The sequence below is a fragment of the Anomaloglossus baeobatrachus genome, chromosome 6, assembly GCF_048569485.1.
Source record: "Anomaloglossus baeobatrachus isolate aAnoBae1 chromosome 6, aAnoBae1.hap1, whole genome shotgun sequence".
Lineage (NCBI taxonomy): Eukaryota > Metazoa > Chordata > Amphibia > Anura > Aromobatidae > Anomaloglossus > Anomaloglossus baeobatrachus.
The window spans coordinates 108,412,281-108,427,322 of NC_134358.1; the positions used below are offsets into that span (position 1 = coordinate 108,412,281).

The window sequence follows — 15,042 nt, forward strand, 5'->3', positions numbered from 1 at the left end:
ATGGGGGCTGCTATTCTCACACGGTATTACCGCATCCGTTATATGTGACAATCCTGATGCTTTACCGGCTCTTCCTATTGCCCTACTGCACTGGCAATCGGCTTAATAGCAGGGGTTAATAACAGCGCAACCCTGCAAGTCATCTATGAGATACTTGCATCACAAACCTGTAAATGAAAGTAAATAAGTACAAACACAGAGAAGAAATCCTTTATTTGGAATCTCATCCCTCATCTCTGTTTATCATCCTACTCACACTCTATGTTCTGCAGATGATCTTAGACTAAAATCCCCCATATTATGAACCTCACATCCCCGTCTCCAAGATTTTTCTCATGCTGCACTAGTTTTCTGGAATGAACTACCCCAAAAGATGCAACTAATATGCAGCCGCCAAGTTTTTAAGCATGTGTTAAAAACACATCTGTTCAGATAAGCCTAACTCTCCCCTGTCCCACCCTCTAATTACTATTGATAACATTCTCCTTCCAAGTTCTGTCCTCACTCCTCATATCCTCCATTCAACCAATGCCTTGTAAGTGCACTTAAAAGGTTTCTGTCAAATGACCATTCAACTTTAGATGAAATCAATAATTTATCATAATGAACACTGGACCATACACTACAAGCACGCTTTACCTTTTGTGTCCCCCTATTTCCCCATAGATTGTAAGCTTGAAAGCAGGGCCCTAATTCCTAATGTTGCAGCTGAACTATATACTACTTTGTTTTAGTTTTGTCTTTACAAACCTTCCCTTGATTGTAAAGTACTGTGGAATATGTTGGCGCTATAAAAATAAACTTTATTATTATTATTATTATTATTATATTACCCCTCCACCAGTCTTTGAATGAGGGAAGGCAAGCAGATAAGCTAAAAAACATTAAATATATGAACAGAAAATGGTTTTCACATTACAGTGCATATATACATTCATTTTGTAATTTGTAACCTTTTTTTCAGGCAGCTTTTGGATTGAACAACCCTTAAGCCCCTCACCTCTGAGCTTATTTTCACCTTTATGACTGGTCCATTTTTTTTTTAATTTCTGCCCAGTATCATTTTATGATGTAATAACTCTGGAACACTTCCATGGATCCCAGTGATTCTGAGAATGTTTCTTCGTGACATACTGTATTTCATGTTAGTGGTAAACTTAGGATGATAATTTTTGTGTTTATTTGTGAAAATATTGGAAATTTAGCAACAATTTACAAAATTTTGCAGTTTTCAAGCTTTGAATTTTTATGCTTTTATACCAAAGCGTTATGGCACACAATATAGTTAATAAATAACACTGTCCACATGTCTACTATACATCAGGAGAATTTGTGAAAATAATTTTTTGTTAGGTAGTTAGAAGGGTTAAGTTTATCATCAATTTCTCACTTTTCATAAAACCTTTATTTTGCCCAAAATGTAGCGATCATAATTAGAGAACAGCACAGAGAAATATTCTAAGTACATTTTGTTACTAATCAGTAGGACGTGTACAGGCCTTTGCCTTTAATTACTTCAGCACATCTGTTGCCACAGGACATCACTAATCTCTCACACTGCTCTGGTGTGATTTTGGGTCCATTCTTCTTCCAATCTCTTCCGCAGTTCTTTGACTGTTGTGGGTTTCTTGGCCATAACTTTGTGACCCAGGATTTTCCATAAGTTTTCTATTGGGTTTAGAGCAGGACTCTGGGCTGGCCATTTCATTGTTTCAATGTTTTATGTTTCAATTAACTGCTTTACACATTATGCTGCATGACAGGGTGCATTGTCGTGTATGAAAATTGGTAGCTAATTGAGTGATAAATGCAAGTAAGAAACCACATGTTGTTGAAGAAGGTTCTGATACACGCTTGCATTCACTCTGCCATGTAGCAATATGAGAAGTCCAACCCCTGCTGCAGAAAACATTCCCCAAATCATGATACTTCCTCCACCACCTTTCACTGACTTTTTAACGCACTTTGGAGTTCAGTCTTTCCCCAGTTTGTCGACAAACATAATGTTTCACATCACACCCAAAGAAACTAAACTTACTTTCATCACTAAAATGAACTGTGGACCACTTCTCCTTTGTCCACACAACATGCTCCTCACCAAAGGTTTGTCTAGCCTTTTGATTCTATCTCCTAATGAGAGGTTTTTAGTCCAAATTCTCTTAAACATCTTGACACTGTATGACGAGACTGATCCTTACCCTGTTCAGTGCTAAACTGATGAGCAATTCCAGCTTCAGTGCTGAAATGATTACTCATGGAGATTCTCCACATTATCCTGTCCTCTCTTGCATTTGTCTTTTGAGGGTCACCAGCCTTCTTGGGGGACTTTAAAGAGTTTGTTATGTTGTAAAGAGGTAATATTCTCTAAATCACAGATTTGGAACCACTAACTTCTCTTGCAATAGCTGATAGGGTTAAGTGTATTTTACACGTTACCGATATCGCTAGCATGTGTACCCACCCCTATTGGTTGTGTGACATGGGCAAATCGCTGCCCGTGGCGCACAACATCGCTTACACCTGTCACATGGACTTACCTTCCCTGCGACGTCGATCTGGCCTGCGAACCGCCTCCTTTCTAAGGGGCGGTTCGTGCGGCATCACAGCGATGTCACACAGCAGCCGTCCAATAAAAGCGGAGGGGCGGAGATGAGCGGGACGTAACATCCCGCCCACCTCCTTCTTTCCGCATTGCCGGTGGATGCAGGTAAGGAGATGTTCGTCGTTCCTGCGGTGTCACACATAGCGATGTGTGGTACCGCAGGAACGATGAACAACATCGTACCTGCAGCAGCAACGACATTATAGAAAGAAGCGACGTGTCAACGATCATCGATTTTGAACGATTTTGCGATCGTTGATTGTCGCTCCTTGGTGTCACACGCTGCAATGTCGTTAACGGCACCAGATGTGCGTCACTAACGACATGACTCTGATGATATATCTTTAGCGATGTCGCAGTGTGTAAAACACCCTTTACTCCTTTGGCCTTTGTCTGGACAACCTGTTGCCATAGGGTCTCAGTCACTTTGGAACGGCATACTATTTTTGCAAAGTCACTGCAAACTGGAAAGTTAGGCTGTCAGTTACATAGGGTTTAACTGATAATTAAGGAAATTAGCAACAGGTGCCAAATTAAGACCAATATTTTACAGGTATCTGAAAGTGTTCTCTAATTTTGATCAGTGTTCTTTTTCATTTATCTCATTTACATTTTCATGCGCTTTACAATAATTTCAGTATATGAAATAAGCTTAAAATACTACTAGTTTACTCATGTTAGGTTATAATCACATATTACTACACAATGACTTTAACATTTAGGAAATTGTGTGTTGTTCTCTTTGGGTCTCCTCTGACCACATGAACTTCTCCCATGCCTGCTCTAGATCATCAAGATGGTCATTGGCAAACTTCAAATGGGGGGACATGTGCTGGCATGAGCAGGGGGACCTTGCGTGCCCTACAGGAATTTAATCCATGACAGCATAGTGTGTTACTAACAGTAATCTTTGATACTGTGGTTCCAGCTCTCTTCAGGTCATTAACCAAGTGTTCCTATGTAGTTCTGGGCTCATTCCTGATCTTTCTCAGAATCATCATTACCCCATGAGATGATATTTTGCATGGAGCCTCAGACCAAGTAATATTGACAGTCATCTTGTGTTTCTTCCATTTTCCAATAATTGAGCCAACAGTTTTTGCCTTCTCACCAAGCTGCTTGCCTGTTGTCCTGTAGCACGTCCCAGCATGTGCATGTCAACAGTTTTGTCCCTGGTGTCCTTAGACAGCTCTTCAGTCTTGGCCATGGTGGAGAGGTTGGAGTGTGATTGATTGAATGTGTGGACAGGTGTCTTTTATACATGTAATGGGTTCAAACAGGTGCTATTATTACAGGTAATGAGTGCAGAGTAGGAAGGCTTCTTACAGAAAAAATAACAGGTCTGTGAGAGCCAGAATTCTTGCTGGTTGGTAGGTGTTCAATTACTTTTTTCATGCAATAAAATGCAAATTAGTTATTTAAAAATCGAACAATATGATTTTGTAAACTTGGGGGGAGGTTTAAAAATTAGAGAGAAAAATTACAGACTTCTCCATTCTTTGTAGGTGAGAAAACTTGCAAAATCAGCAGTGTAGCAGTGTACCAAATACTTATTTTCTCCACTCTGTGTACATATATATATATATATGTATATATATATATATATATATATATATATATATATATATATATATATATATATATATATATTACTGTTATATATAGTCATATAATTATATATATGATATGATGATGTAAGTTTGAAATCTATTTCATAGGGCATTTTGATTTATTGCTGGCTATGCTACGCTATCTATTTTTAATTTCATTTTCCAAGTTTCATTTATGCATTAACTTAACATAAAGATGAGTGATGAAGGGTGCATGCAAATTTTCCTAATCACTTTCCAGGCAATTCCTCTCTATTGTTTAATGACTGTTAATATAAAAAATGGGTAGAAATAAAATATTCCAATCTTAAATTGCAATCATAAAAAACTTTAAATTACCAAACCTTCTAAGTGCCAAGTAACAATCAACTGAATTCATACGGAAACAAATTAATCATTCAGACTATTAATCATGCCGTTCTTTCACTATAGATGTCACATTTGTCAGAAATATATATGATTTCAAGAGTAGAGTTAAAGACTAACACATACCAATTTCAAAATGATGATAATAAATTTCATTTTGCATTTGAACATTCAATTTTATTCCATTCCTTTATGTTCTATAGAAATTTGGAAAAAGTGATCTTGAAATGATTGCTTTCTGCATACTGAAAAAGTCAAATGTTTCTCATTTAACATTTCTGAAGTGTTTATTTAAGCAGCTAAAAAGGCTATAATTCTATACTGTCTGCAAGTTTTATTGTATCTTTGTGATTTAAATATGCAAATATTCAATATTTTTTCAAGTGTTTATTCAAAATTATTGCATGTTGTCAAAGGTATTTTATTAGCACTAAGACATGAGAAAGTAGCTAATAAGAACTTCTTGTTGTGATAAAAGCTTATAAATTCTGGTTTTACACAGTTTTTATGAAAAAAGACTCATTTCTTGTGGTGTTTTCTGACATTTTTAAAAGCATGCACTGCCAATTGTGTTGTTTCTTATGTTTTTTTTTTCTATAACTGTTTTCTATAAAACATGAAAACTACCAAATACCAACTAGAGGTAAGTGAATTATTTGAAATTCAAATTCATAACTTTGACTATTTGCAGTGAATTTGTTTCAGGTGACTCACAGGTAGTGTAATTTGCTAGAAAATGATGTGAGAGTGAGAAAGTGTGAGATTTACCAATCTGAGCTTGTACTGCTGTGAGAAGGATGTGTGACATTTGATTATGGATACAGAACAAATAGACAAATTTAGTAATCAATTACAACGACATTACTGCTGCTACGTTATCTCTCTGTCTCTCCCTATTGACTAAAATTTAAAATCTTAGACTAGGGCCACATGTGTGTATTTTCTCAATCTCCGAAAAACAGTCTGGTTACACTAATCAGATTCTGATGCGACTCTGATCCGAGTATCATCAGAGTTTGACCAGAGTTGGATCCGATTTCCTTGGATGTGGAGAAGAAAAAAATCTTTATCTTCTTTATTATGTCAGTCCATGAAAATTAGATTGCTCTCGGATGTCAATTATATTTTTTTTCATGAACTGATAGACTTGAATGCCGATATGCGATCCAATTTATGGAAGAGAAAAGTACATTTTGCTATTAATTTTTCCTCAGACTACTCAGTTTGTGGAAAAAATCAGATAAGTGCATTGCCTCATTGAATAACATCGGTTCAATGTTTTTTCGGCTTGCACACCTGAGGGCTTTATTTTTTTATTACACAAGCCTTTTATAGAGAACAGTAATGGGTTAATCTTTTAGTAAAATTCCTAAGTATCCCATTGGTAAAACTAGACGCTCATGCAAAAGCATATGAGGTGTATATCCATATTTGGGAACTTCCTCTTCTGCTCTCTATAACTCAAGAGTCCTTATCGTGCAGCTTTTTTGGCACACAGCTGCACAGATACAATCAGTCTTTGTTATCATATCTGCATTCCGTTGCTTTGTATCAGTGTTCAGCTGCTGACCTTGACGTACACATACTTGCTTTCCTGATATGTAGCAGTAATCCAAAAACATACTCTCCCTTCGTACTCCTATAAAAGAGAAAACTTGGTTATAGTAAATATATAGTGGTTATATAAAAGGATATAGAAATATATATATATTGTACTCTCACAGAAGAAAAGCATATAGAAAAATATTTAGCATTCTCACAATAGTGCAGTTGTTCTACATATTACAGACTAGAGTATTTAGTAAATGTTATAGGGATTGTCTTCCCTTTCAGACTGCTGAGCTCTGATGTCCTCTCACTAGCCTAAAATCACGCTAAAAAGGTAGCTAGATTCCCTGCCTAGGCTTTTATATAAGGTCTGATAATTCTCCTGATTAGTTGCATTAGATAAAGTGATGTCATAGCTGTAGGGCATTATTGGTATACTTGCACAGCCGCGTAACAAATCATTAGCTTGCTCTCATACTTCAGCATTGTTTGAAATGGTGTGAGCATTTTTTTTTTTAATTTTCGATCCTTGCAAATTAAATTTGCAGTGTTCAGAGAATTTTAGGAAATTATTTAGTGGATGCATCCACTCAGCTCTTATTACAACTGCATGTTACAATTGGAATAAAATAGGTAGGTGACCGAAGATTATTTTAAAGGCCCAGTCACACACAACGACTTACCAGCGATCCCGAAAATGATGCGACCTGATAGGGATCGCAGGTAAGTCGCTGGGAGGTCGCAGGTGAGATGTCACACAGTCAGATCTTACCAACGATGCAGTAACAATACAGGTCGCAGTAGCGACCTGTATAACGATCTCCGCAGTCACTGTGACCCTGTCACACAGTGTCAAACACAGCGATGTGTCCTGCCCAGCAGGACATCGCCTTTGAAGAAAATGGCCTGGACCATTCTGCAATGATTAGCGATCTCACAGCAGGGGCCTGATCGCTGGTAAGTGTCACACATAACGAGATCGCTAACGGGATCGCTACTGCGTCACCAAACGGTGACTCAGCTGCAATCTCGTTATGTGTGACGGTACCTTAAGACTATTGTTTTTGTATTACTAAAAGATAAAAATCAGTCTATCACTGTTTTCTATTAGATTGTCATCAGGGAGTGAAATAGAGATGAGCAAATCTATTTGAGTAGAACTGAATTTTCATTGATTTTTTTGCTAAAATAATATTCTCAAGAATACAGATATGTTGGGCAATTCACCCTTAGTGAATTTAAGAAAATAATCGTGCCCCTTTGCTAACCATAAAAGGTTTCAAAAAGTTAAAAAAAGACTGGACATCTGGTGGGTGGAAGAATAGGTGGGTGGGTTTGGACAGATCACCAGTGGGCTATTTTTTCTTTTTTTTTTACATTCTACTATTGTGATGGTCTGGAATCTGGAGAGATCACAGAGCATTATAAAAAAAAAAAATCACTTTGCATAGATAAAATTTCTGCATGATTTCCCAATTGCAAATTTTGGCAGATTCAATTATCTCTAGTTTTTACCATCAGTGTTTCATCAATTAATTTCACGCATCCAAAAAAGAAATTGAAAACTTCCACCATTTGCAATGTTAAAAATGGATAGCAAAGAGGAAATGAAGAGACTGCAGCACGGAAGAGAAGCGGGATGTTACTGGGAAATGTAGTTCTAGAAGTGTATTGATGCCCATTCAGTTATATAAAGCTGGATGCACAGAAGGGCACATCGAGATGTGAAAAGACACAAAAATAAAAAATAAATTGGGGGGCTTGGTCTGTACATTATCAATACGTATGCATAGATTACTCTGTGAAAACAAAGCGATTGCGGGAATAACCTTTTAAAGGGAGCATTCACAACCTGTGGATTCTGCTGCAGGAATTTCTGCAACAAAAAATTGGTTCTATTCAACAGAATGGGTATGTTTCAGATGGATGGGATATTTACAGAATGTCAATAAAATTTGCATCAAATACACAAGATGGGCTGTGTAATGGCATGGAAACATATTACAAAAAAAATTTGGAAAATTCTCTTGTCCTATTCACCTGAAACAACTCTGTTTAGATGAATGCAACTAATTTTAACATACAGATGTTTGCAGCTTGACAATATACACCTAAATTGTGTACATGTGTTGTTTTTTAGACCTATATTCCAATTTTTTTTAGAACCATGTTTTTCCTGTGTTTAGGAAAAATTACAGCAAATTGATGCATTTTACCGCAATTCTGTATTATGAATGCAACACATCCGCAACATGAGGACACAATAAAGTGAATGACTGTTAGAGTACACTCACATGAGCATATGAATCGGATGAATGCAATGCAAATAAACTCTCATTGCACTCGGACCAATGTTAGTCAATGAGGGACAGCAGTCATCATTTTTCTCATCCGGAATCTGGATGAGAAAAAAATGTTGCAACATGCTGCGATTAGATGCCGAAAACATCAGAGACTCACCAATACAAGTCAATAAATGCGAGAAAAAATGGATGCCATATAGACAGCACACGGACCATCCTAGTGACGTCCTTTTCTAATGAATACATTACTATCATGTAGCACAGAACACTGTAAATGGTCCTGTAAATGACTAATAGCTGCTGAGAAAAAATTGAACTGCACACGGACAGCACACTGAGAGCACACAGATGACAAGTGAGAAAAAATTGTCCTACTCTCCTAGATGAGAATGGGACCGTTTTTTTCATATATTTGTGTAAGTCCAGCCTTAGGCTGGAGTCACATTAGCGTATGGCATCCGATGCAAGACCCCTGACTCAGGCTCTGCTGTGAGCATGAGCCAAGTGTCATGCGACTGTGACCCGATCTTGCGATCGGGTTACAGCTGCAAAGCTGAGGGCAAGTGCTGCAGAGGAGAGAGAGGGGTTAATCCCCCCCATCTCTTCCATTTTCAGCCTGTGTATATATCGCACTGCACTGGGATAACATCCGAGTGCGTTCCGATGTTTCTCTTGCACCCATTCACTTAATGGGGTGTGAGGGATATGGCTCTCGCAGATTCTGGATGCGAGAAAAGCTGACCAACTGCTCTCCCTCATTGACTAGCATTGGTCAGAGTGCAATGCCAGATTTTCTCGCATTGCACTCATCCGTTTTTCACGCTCGTGTGAGTGTACCCTTATACCTCCTACAGGTGCTCAGTGCACCCTTGGTGGCACCAAACATTTAAGTGCACCATCCCACAAGCTTGTTTTCCCTCTATGTAGCTCTACTCTCCTCCCTTCTTTAATTGATAGCTGTGGATTTATGGAGCCAGTGAAGGGGAGAGATTGGTGGAAAACAAGCAGATGGGAAGGTGCACTTATGTAATGTATAGCCACACCATAATGCACCGACTACCTGTACTTGATTTTAACAGTCATTCTGTGCTGACAAAGTCCCTTTTTTAGCAACATATAACAGCTATTTACACACTTGTGAATAGGTAATAAATGTTGTGGAATGAGGATAGGGTTGAACAGTGCAGTCAGTCAGATGCTGCCAGAATAAAGGAGATATAGCTACGCTACATCACCACTAGAGATGAGCGATGTTCGAGGTTCGCCAATTTCATGTTTGAGTGATTTTGAGGGTGTTCGAGATCGAACTCGAGCTTTTTGTTAAAAGCTCGACAGTTCGAGTTACGTTCGAGAACGGTTTGATCACCACGTGGCTTTGCACAGTAAGGCTATGTGCACATGTTGCTATCTGCATGCGCCCTGCGTCCCCAGCACAATCCCTCTCCCTTTCCTACTCACCAATCACGGGCGTCTCGCTCCACGTCTGTCACAAATCTGCGGTGTCTTTTCCTCTTTAGAAAATGGCTGCTGCTTCATTAGTCAATTAGTTATTCCGTGCTTTCCCCACCCACCGGCGCCTATGATGGGTTGCAGTCAGACACGTCCCCAAGCTGAGTGACAACTGTCTCACTGCAACCAATCACAGCCGCCGGCGGGCGGGTCTATGTCATGCAGTATAATTAATAAATAAGTTAAAAAAAAAAATGTGGTTCTCCCCATATTTGATACCAGCCAGGATAAGGCCACACGGCTGGAGGCTGGTATGGTTAGTGCCACGGTGTGGGGAGCCCTCCAGCCTAACAATATCACCTAGCAGCCGGCCGGAATAGCTGCATCCATTAGATGTGACAGTCCCGGACTCTACCCAGCTCATCCCGAATTGCCCTGGTGCGGTGGCAATCGGGGTAATAACGGGATTGATCATGCCAGGCGTCTCCCCGAGACACCTTCTATGATCAACCTGAAAGTGAAAGTAAAGAAACACACAGCGAAAAATCCTTTATTTGGAATAAAAGACAAAAAAACCCTTAATTTACCTCTTTATTAATCTCAAAATACCCCTCCAGGTCCGACGTAATCCACACGACACTGTCAGCTCTGCTACAGAACACAAGTGCTTTGTCTCCTCTCCACGTAGCACATGAAGAAAATCGCCTGTCACCTCAGACTTCACTCTTCTTTGCACAGCTCAAGACAGCGAAATCTGCCTAAGATCCCCATTGGAGCGAGTAGCTGAATGGATAGAGCGCTTACTTAAGAAGCATGAGTTCAAATCCCGGCTGTGTCGGAACTTTTTTTTTTTTAAATTAATTAATGATTATTCTTTATTTATAAATAATTATGCGATATTATTATTTTAATTATGCACAGAGGGGAGTAGCCGGACATCATCTATCAAGGTCTGTGTCTTTCCCCATCTATGTTTGTCTGTCTCTCTGGTTGTTTTTCTTTCTTTCTTTCTTTCTTGCTCTTTCTTTCTTTCTTGCTCTTTCTTTCTTTCTTGCTCTTTCTTTCTTTCTTGCTCTTTCTTTCTTTCTTGCTCTTTCTTTCTTGCTCATTATTTCTTGCTCTTTCTTTCTTTCTTGCTCTCTCTTTCCTTCTTGTTCTCTCTTTCCTACTTACTCTCTTTCCTTCTTGCTCTCTCTTTCTTGCTCTCTCTTTCTCTCTCTCTCTTTTTTTTTGTCCGTCGGACAGGAGTCTGCACAGAAGTGTGTAGATTTTTGGGGATTTTTTTGCACTGATGCATCAGCTGATTGTATAAAAGCCGTTTATACAATCAGCTGCTGTGTCATGTGATTCAGGCCCATGAACCTGACACATCATCTGATCGCTTTGCCTTCCAGCAAACCGATCAGATGATATTGGATCTGGATTGGACGATGCGGGACCTTTGACCCAGGATTACTACGGAGTGGGGGTTCTTTATTTCACTAAAGATGGAGTCACTAATTGTGCTGTGTTTTATTTATAATAAAAATATTTTTCTGTGTGTTGTGTTTTTTTTTATCTGTACCAGAAATTCATGGTGGCCATGTTTAATATTTGCGTGACACCATGAATTTAGGGCTTAGGGCCAGTTGATAATATATAGCTAGCTGTTACGAGGGGGACCCGGGGAAGCGTGCCAAGATGGGAAATGGACAGCTTCCGCCGGTCAAGGTCCACTGTGCGGTGTAAGGGACCGCCGCTATGGTGGGTGAAGAGTGAGCGGGTTGCTGCTAGCGATCGTCTGGAATGTCACAGACGATCTATGTACACCAATCTGCCCTAACCCGTGAGGGTTGTATGGCAGGGATCTCACGGCTCGGTGTACCTGTTGCACGGGGAAGCACAGAGGTGCCCACGCACGTGTGCCAGTGGAAGTCACGAGAATATGGCACGAGGGTAGCACAGAGGTGCCCACGCACGTGTGCTTTCAATAACCAGGTGAGTCCGGTGGAGGCTTGAGGAGCTCACCTGGGACAGGAACACGGCCTGTTGAAGGGGATACTGCCGGAGCAGCAAGGCAGGAACACGGCCTGCAAACGAGGTACTGCCTAAGCAGCAAGGGCAAAGCCCACAGAAGACAGTAATGCCTGAGCAGTGGCGTGGCAGCACGCTGCCAGACATCCAAACATAGAAGGACGGTCGCACACCGCCATGATGGCAGGGGGAGCTTTTAAGGAGGTGTAGCTCCACCCAAGGGCGGGTGCGAGACGGGCGTGAGCCAATCAGGGTTCGTGACGTCCTGGCCCAGCCAGTCAGGATTCAGCACATCACCAGCCTCGTTATGGGATGGGGCCGTGTGATATCAGTGAGCGAATCAGAAGACGTCACGTGGAGCAAATGCTCATCTTCCTGCCTCTGGGTCATAAAGGCGGGATCCTTGGTTTCACAATGTGCAGAGACATGGGAAGTCTTGCTCCTTCCCTGAGCATCTATTCTTTGCACACTGCGCAACCTCCCAGAGCCTCTGTGATGCTGAGCAGGAGAGCTCGTGGCAGGCAAGGGATGGGAGACCGCTCCATTCCTTGCAAGGGGAGAACCACTAGGTGTCACCCTTCTGCTGAATCTCTGAGGAGGCAACTGCACAGTCTCCCAGACCTTTGGCGCTGCCGAGCAGGAGGGCTCGTGGCAGACAAGGAATGGGGGACCACCTCATTCCTTGCAACAAGAGAGCCACGACGTGTAACATTACCCCCCCGTCTAGGGCACCCCCCCTGCCTGCGCTCGAAGGCTGCCACAAACCCGGGGCGTGGACATGCTCCTCCAATTCCCAGGACCTATGCTCCGGGCCACGACCGACCCAATCCACGAGGAAGTACCTTTTGCCCTGTACAATTTTCGTTCTTACTAGCTTCGCTACTTCAGGGTCGTCGGACGAGAAGCCAACCTGGGACAGCAGAGACCCCGAGGTTTTAGGTCGTACGGGTTTCAGAAGAGATACATGAAAAGTATTAGAAATAGCCCAGCATGGAGGGAGCTGGAGTCGATATACCGCCGGGGTTACCCGCTCTATTACTGTAAACGGGCCCAGGTACCTAGGAGCGAACTCGGCTGTCTGTACCGGAAGGTAGATATGTTTAGAAGACAGCCACACTAGGTCCCCAGGTGCGAAAGATGGCGCAGAGTGAAGAAGACCCGCAGGTCTCTGCCTGAACGGTTTATTATACGCATACGACGTACAGACTTGCATATTCTCCTGTACATCCTGGGCTACCTCCGGCCCCCAATAATGCCTGACCGCAGGGTCTCTGGTCCTGTCGACCCTGAAGTGACCCCTGCCTTTGGAAGCACGATCCCATGACAGCACATCATTCCGTGGGTCAGGGGGAATGAGGGTCTTATCAGGTGGCACCTGGTCTAGGGAAACGGAAGTGACCCTCCTCACGCTGACCGGAGGTGGAACAAGACACTGTGTTTCTTCCGATGGTTTCGAACATCGGGTGTCTACATGTCCCCTCTGCCCACAGGTAAAGCAATCGACCGACGGCCGAGAACCTGTGGTAGAGGAGACCACTGTGGAAATTTCCATGGGCTCCACAGAATCGTCAATAGAGCTGGCTGGGAGACCGGTCTGGTGGGGAAGGGAAGTCAGAGGCTCTGTAGACCAGGAAGACGTGGGTGCCGAAGAGACCTCGAGCCTCCGCTCCGCGTGGCGGATGTCTATGCGAGAGGCAACACGAATCAAGGCCTCTAAGGTGGTCGGCACGTCACGCGTGGCCAGTGCGTCTTTGACGAACCCTGCCAGACCCTCCCAGAACACAGGGACCAGGACTTTATCTGGCCAGTCCAGCTCTGCGGCGAGTGTCCTGAATTGTACTGCAAAGTCCCCGACTGAAGTGGACCTTTGCCGAAGGCATAGGAGCCGCAGCGCGGAGTCGTGGGTGACTTGAGGCCCGAGGAACACCTTTCTCATGGCCTCAAGATAAACTGGAAGGTGATTCACCACCCGATCTCCGCGCTCCCACAACGGCGTGGACCACTTTAGCGCTTTCCCTGTGAGCAAGGACTGGACGAAGGCTACCTTCGCCTTCTCAGTAGCATAATCAGTCGCGGACAACTCCAAGTAGGTGGTAACCTGGTTTATGAAACCACGGCACTCAGAGCTGTCCCCGCTGAAGCGCTCTGGGAGCGCAAGGCGAGGCGACCTTCCGCACAATTCCACCGCCTGAGTAGCCGCCTGGGTGGCGACTGTTGCTAGAGCAGCCTTATTGGGGGAAGACCGCTCCACTGCTGCCAATCGTGACTCCAACTGCTGCACATAACGCAGCAACTGCTGCTGCTCTTCCGCCATAGCCAGACCTTTGGCGCGACCGTAATGTTACGAGGGGGACCCGGGGAAGCGTGCCAAGATGGGAAATGGACAGCTTCCGCCGGTCAAGGTCCACTGTGCGGTGTAAGGGACCGCCGCTATGGTGGGTGAAGAGTGAGCGGGTTGCTGCTAGTGATCGTCTGGAATGTCACAGACGATCTATGTACACCGATCTGCCCTAACCCGTGAGGGTTGTATGGCAGGGATCTCACGGCTCGGTGTACCTGTTGCACGGGGAAGCACAAAGGTGCCCACGCACGTGTGCCAGTGGAAGTCACGAGAATATGGCACGAGGGTAGCACAGAGGTGCCCACGCACGTGTGCTTTCAATAACCAGGTGAGTCCGGTGGAGGCTTGAGGAGCTCACCTGGGACAGGAACACGGCCTGTTGAAGGGGATACTGCCGGAGCAGCAAGGCAGGAACACGGCCTGCAAACAAGGTACTGCCTAAGCAGCAAGGGCAAAGCCCACAGAAGACAGTAATGCCTGAGCAGTGGCGTGGCAGCACGCTGCCAGACATCCAAACATAGAATGACGGTCGCGCACCGCCATGATGGCAGAGGGAGCTTTTAAGGAGGTGTAGCTCCACCCAACGGCGGGCGCGAGACGGGCGTGAGCCAATCAGGGTTCGTGACATCCTGGCCCAGCCGTCAGGATTCAGCACATCACCAGCCTCGTCATGGGGTCGTGTGATATCAGTGAGCGAATCAGAAGATGTCACGTGGAGCACATGCTCATCTTCCTGCCTCTGGGTCATAAAGGCGGGATCCTCGGTTTCACAATGTGCAGAGACATGGGAAGTCTTGCTGCTTCCCTGAG

The 15,042-nt window shown here is 43.2% G+C and overlaps 1 long non-coding RNA gene across 2 annotated transcripts in view; it reads right to left on the reverse strand.

Annotated features, from left to right (window-relative positions):
* Positions 1-4,804: 4,804 nt before the first annotated feature.
* Positions 4,805-15,042, reverse strand: part of LOC142317136 (uncharacterized) — a 265,001-nt gene continuing 254,763 nt past the window's right edge. For both annotated transcript variants that reach the window (XR_012754671.1, XR_012754669.1), the window contains one exon: positions 4,805-6,217. This is a non-coding gene — a long non-coding RNA (uncharacterized LOC142317136). The remainder of the gene's footprint in view (positions 6,218-15,042) is intronic.